Here is a 5814-nt window from a genome sequence, read left to right as displayed (position 1 = left end):
TACCTTCTTACGTGTTTATTTTCAAAACAGAAAACCCCAAGTCACTCGAGGCATAAAACCATTATCCGTAACAAAAAAAAAAAGTTTCCACTGCCTGTCCCAGAAGAACATTTTTTGCGCGTGTGTCAAGAAGCAGAGCTCTGTCTGAAAATGTTTTATTGGTGTTGGCCAAAGAGGCTTGACCTTTTTTTTCCCCTTATTTCAGCAAACAGTTTAAATTTTCAGCACAAATACATTTCCCCTGTGGCTTCAGTATTCAGCTTGTTTTCCCTATGTTTAGGAAAAAGTATTTGGTGTGCCAGGGGGCTTTGCCAGGCAAGGTTGTGGCTGTGGAGGCTTCACTGGCTCCTTTCAAGCTGGGCCTCACTGTGAGTCACCCATAATATAAACTGCAGCCACTTCAAATGCATCCTCAGTTTTTAAATACATACTTTTGCCTGCTGGAGTGTTGCTAATTACAATAATTTATGAGACGAGGGCTGTGTTTGGAATGCATTTGGCAGCAATGATGGGATTAGTGCAAAATGTCTTCCATCTAGCTGGAGTCATGCTGTAGTTTTAAACCAACAGTTTTAGAGGTGTTTCCCCATTTAGTGATCCCATTTTTTTATGTATACACATTTGGCAGTACGGGCACAAGAATTCAAATGGGTTCTCGGAAGGAAGAAAGGAAAACATGAGTCTTCAAGTAGGTGAGCAGAAATGGAAAGGAGGAGGGCAGTAAACAGGCAAAGGCAGCAAAGACTAAACCCCGGGTAAAGGCTACCAGTGCTGTGTAACACTGTCTAGTACGCCAGGGACAGAGCAGGAGTGAGTACTTGAGTGTAGTAAGGAGCAGGCAAGAAAAGGATGTGGAGTAAACAGTGGCATGCCCCGTTTCTGTAAGGCTAGAGACAAGCAGGGTACATCATAGACTGGTGCAAACAATGGCACTGTTTCTTGTTTTGAACACTGGTTCTGTGTTAGATCAGGGGCTCAGAGGGGCAGAAGAGGGCAACACTACCTCGCTGTATCGCATGGGGATGTGTGTGCTTTCAGGGACAGGCCATATTTCTCCATTTCCAGAGGCTACAAGTTCTCATTTTTTGCCTGGATGCTGTGAATATTGATAACCAAGGTCACCTTTGGAAGCTGAATGTATGCTTTTCCTCCTTCCTGTTTTTTTATTCAGAAGATTTAGTATTGCACACTGCAGGGAACTGGGGAAGAGCTGCTCATTCTCTGGTGGCTGAGGACAAGACAGCTTGCAGCAGTGGATATACTGGTGTGTTGGGATTTTCGCTATTGCTTGGCGACAGCTAAAATAAAAATAATGAGTCAGAGTCTGAAGACGAACAGATGGTAAAGTGTTTTCCCCTTCCTGGCCTGAACTGAGGTGGCTTGAAGAGGGTTGGGGGCTGGAAGGTGGATCTGAGCTGCAGCACAGGACATCATCCAAATGAGCGGGTTGTATCCAGTGAGTGGGCTCCAAGGGGCCACTCAGTCACGGAGATGGTCCCATGTGTCTGCAGGAAGCCAGCCCGTCCCTGCGTGTGGGGGTGGCATGTACAAATGCACACCAGCCTCGGCCCCAGTACCGGCGCCTCCCGCTCCTGTCTTGCAAATAAATCTGTTGTTTGGCCCCCATCCGGTGACTGTTTCCGCTGCTCTCTGGCAGTCTCCTACTGCTGCTCCTGTGCTCAGAGCCTGGGGTAGGCGCCTGGCAGGGACTGCTGGCCCCTCTCCTTGCGACTGTAGGAAAGTGGCAGGCGATTCCCCAGCAGCCACACAGATCCTACAAGCCAGACAGAGCAATAAGATGCATTTTCACCATCTCTTGCATCTGGAAGGAGTATGGAGGTTAGTCAGATGTGGCCACATGCAGCTCATGCTGGAGGTCCTAAGGGGAGGTGGGGAGGGAAAGGATTATTTTACTGCAGGCAAAAAGGAAAAGCAGAGTCATGACCACCACATCCTTCTCTGCAGGGAGAAGGCAGTCACATAAGCCAGACTGGTACAGGCTGAAGGAAATAATAGATTTGCCCTCTCCCATTTGCCAGAAGGAAATCCTACAAATGGCCTTGAAATCCCCTGTGGGGCATTTCCAGAATTCAGTGCTTCACAGCACCTCTCTTCTACAACAAGCTCCGCTTACCTGTTTTACTTTGCATGTTCATTTGGTCCTGGCTCACCTGAAAGCACGTTTGATTTATTCCAGTGCTGTTTACCCATGTTGGTGCTATTTCCCCTTAAGGTAACTACATAAAATTAGTTCCTGTGGAGTGAGTTTTAATGCAAGCGGGCTATGAAGGTCTTTATCAACTTGATTCTTCACAATAATAGTAGTATTGTCAGCCTATAGAGGACCTGCAGGGAGACCCTGCAACCCCTTTTTTGTTAGAGACATTGCATGTGTGGGAGGGAACTGAAGTCCTTTACGAGCAAAATTAATACTCTCTGCAATTACTCGAATTTTTAAAAGGAAACAAACAGTTGGGGGTGTCTGTTCATTTTGATTTAGCTAAAGAATATTTGTACTAAAAAAAATCCTTCTGCTAATCTGGCTCCTTTTTTCTTTTTCCTGTCATTGCCCCAGCATGCCTGATACCAACAGCAGTGATGAAGGGCTGAAAGGGGTCGAGGGAACCAGCTGAGGGCCTTGAAGTTTACATTAACAAAAAACTCAGAACCCTAAAGCTCCCCAGATCTCTTGTTTGAACAAGACCTAATGGAGTTTCACTAACCAACACAACTTTGCAGCCAATGCCAAGCCTTGCATTTAACAGCACTAGTCCTTGCTGGAGGAAATCTCAGCAGTTTACTCACAGCCGGCAGACAGGGTGTTGTGTGCATGCTGTCTCACCTGGCCTAACACCACCACCTCTTCAGTACTCAACAAAGCTATGTTCTGACATGAGGGAACACCCTCGCAAAGCAGGGCCAAGAAACATCTTTTTTTAAAAAAAAAAAAAGGAAAAGGTGTGATTAATTAGAAATGTTACTTGCAACCATTGGCACTTGAGATGGGCCATCTAAATCCAGTGAGAAACACCAGGCAGTCCGCAGCATGCCTGGTTGCACAATTTATGTACCCTGTGTCTGCAAGTGTGAAAACAACTTGGGCTTCAGTTATGCAGCAGTTTTAGCAGCTAGGAGGTGTTGTCTGTTTGTTCCAGGTCCCTGGGTACCACAGTGAAAAAAGCATCAGGCTGCCAGAGTCAGACAAGCTGCCAGAAGTTGGCTGAAGAAGTTACACCACCCACTTCTGTGTCCTCCTGCTTGGGTTACGCCTTGTGCAAGGAAATGTGATGCTCTCCAGGCTGAAACTGAGTGGTCAGATAACAATACGCAGCCTCTGTCTGGTTCAGGTGCACAGTGTTGTACATATGGGACTTGAGATTCGTAGTCTGTGTCTTTACCACTTAATCAAGAGCTGGTCAAGTAGTTAATTGTTTTCCTTTCCCCTTCAGCACCCACTGGTGACAGATGTTTCCTCCCTGGGGGCTGTATTTCCACTCTTGCGGACTCTCTGGTGCAGCCACAGTTTGCAGCCCTACCACAGCCCTTACAGTGAAACAGTTTGTTGAAGTTTGCTTTTCAGAACAATCTTGTTTGTTGTCAGCTGCTTTGCCTTAGGGCTGAAACTCCCTCCTCTCCCCTAACTGGAAGGGCCACACTGCCATGCCCAGCACAGGAAAAGGGGTTAAGAGCACGAATGTGAGCACAGCACATCCTTCATCACGGAGCCCAGCAAGCAGAGCTGGCAGGCAGAGGGAGGGTGCAGCCAGATCCAGCAGTGTGGGTGCTTTCTCCTACAGAAACCTCCACCATAAACAGCTCTGGCATGGGAGAGCTAGCTGGTTTTATATCCTCCTGTGAGAATATTGCAAATCTTAGTTAGAGTTTAGACAACCTCTGATTACAGAATGCAATAAGCAATTTATACATGTTAGTTGCAGCTGTCTTAGTAGGAAACCATTAGGCACATTGCTATTTAAAAAAACAAACAGTCCAGAAGAGCCTTACGAAACACAGCTCGCCAAAGCAAAAACTACCTTCAAAACTTCTCGTTAGAAACACTCCAGGAGGTTTTAATAAGAAAAAAAAAAAACAGTTTAGGAGGGAGGAGGAAAAGAATTCCACTGGAAAAAATCCCAGCTTGGTCTAGTTTAGAAAAATTCATGCCTGTCTTTTTATTATCTGAAAATTCTTGTTTCATTTAAAAAAAAAAAAGATTCCCTAGTCATATTCCTAGGCATCGGAATTCCACAGTAAGGTCTCCAGTGACTTTCGAAGTCCCTCAGACCTCTGGAGAAAAATGTTAAAGAGAAGCGTAAGCGAGGGTCGTCCATGCAATATGAGCACAAACAGGCTGGAAGCATTCCACCCGCCCCTGCCCCTCACAGTGGGTTATCTATGTGGCCTCACATGCTCCTACATGGCAGGACTGTTGTTTTCCAAGAATAACCCATATCTTCACTCAACAGCACCTCAAAGGGGCCTGGTTTGCCCGGTTCTCTCCCAGCATCACGTTCAATTCATCTGTTTCAAGCACACCAGTGCAAATACTCAGACTTGAAGTGCAAAGAGGGACTGCATTTAGCCAGGAAGGTTTAAGATCCCAGCTATACTTCCAGGCTGAGGTCCCAAGGCACACACCCTGGATGCTAAATACTGCCATGCTTTGCCAGTTAGCCTGCACTATTGTTTCTCCCCCTCTTGAACACCAGCCCGGTTCTGACAGTGACTCACATCGGCTTAATCCTAGCTCCAGAGGCAGGAATAATTTTATCCCCATCTGGAGCAACAATGCAGTGCCACAATCCAAATGTTTTAAGGCATGAAGCAAAAAGCATCACATTCATGGGAAACCACCTAGAGGGTCAGCTGAGGACGGCATTCCCTGCAGCCTGAATTTTACTTCAATCTGAGAATGAGACAAGCCTGTTCCCTTGGAAGACATGGCAGAAATCTGTACATGACGGAAAGAAACAAGATCTGACAACACATCATTAAAAATCCACTAACAAGGGTGATTGCTTTGTTTCTTTTTTATTGTTTTTAAATATCACTTTTTTTTTTCTTTCCAGAAGTCATTATGTCCGACTCCATTAACATTCAGGTAAACAAGTGAAAGAACAACAGATGGGCATGATCTTGTAGCACAGGCACAGCCGCTGGGAGCAGGACTTGCCTTTCTTTGCGGCAGCTGAACGTTTCTCTCCCTCTCCCGCATTCCCTCCCTCTCTCTACCAGCAAGGGCGATGGCTGGCAACTGCTGCAGGACACTTTTCTTCAAACACGGCAAGAAGTCCAAGACAGGACAGAGAAAGGCAGGCAGTTGTGGGATCACAGCACTTGGGACTCCCACTTTGCTCTCAGCCAGACTTTCCCCTGAGGGTGTGGAGAGGCAGGTGGGAGCAGCAACAGTGGCATTACCAGACCATCCACAAAAACCAGCCCAGCCCCCATCCAGATGGCAGCAGAGGGCATTTGGGGACATTTTCAGTCACTTCAGGAGAAGCCCCTTGAGTGTGTGCAGTACTGCCACCTCCTCCCCCCTGAATTTCAGCACAGTCACTCTATTTTGCAATCCACATTAGCTCCCCCACAGCTGTGCCCCTCTTCCCTTGAGGGTGAGGCACAACTGCAGCAGCCACCACTGCTGGCAAGCAACCTTCTTGCCTTCCCTCGGCACTATTCTGATGCATCCCCAGCCTGCTTGCAGGCCCCCCTCCCAGAGGCTGTAAAAACCCGTGCTGTTGAAGCCTGGTTCACAAAGCATCCTGGTGTTAAGGTTAACTGGTTGTAAAATTGCAGCAGTTCATCACACTA

This window comes from Lepidothrix coronata, unplaced genomic scaffold (genome assembly GCF_001604755.1).
Source record: "Lepidothrix coronata isolate B3197 unplaced genomic scaffold, Lepidothrix_coronata-1.0 Scaffold1, whole genome shotgun sequence".
NCBI classification, from domain to species: domain Eukaryota; kingdom Metazoa; phylum Chordata; class Aves; order Passeriformes; family Pipridae; genus Lepidothrix; species Lepidothrix coronata.
The sequence above is the reverse complement of the archived record's forward strand: the minus strand, read 5'-3'. Positions refer to the sequence as shown.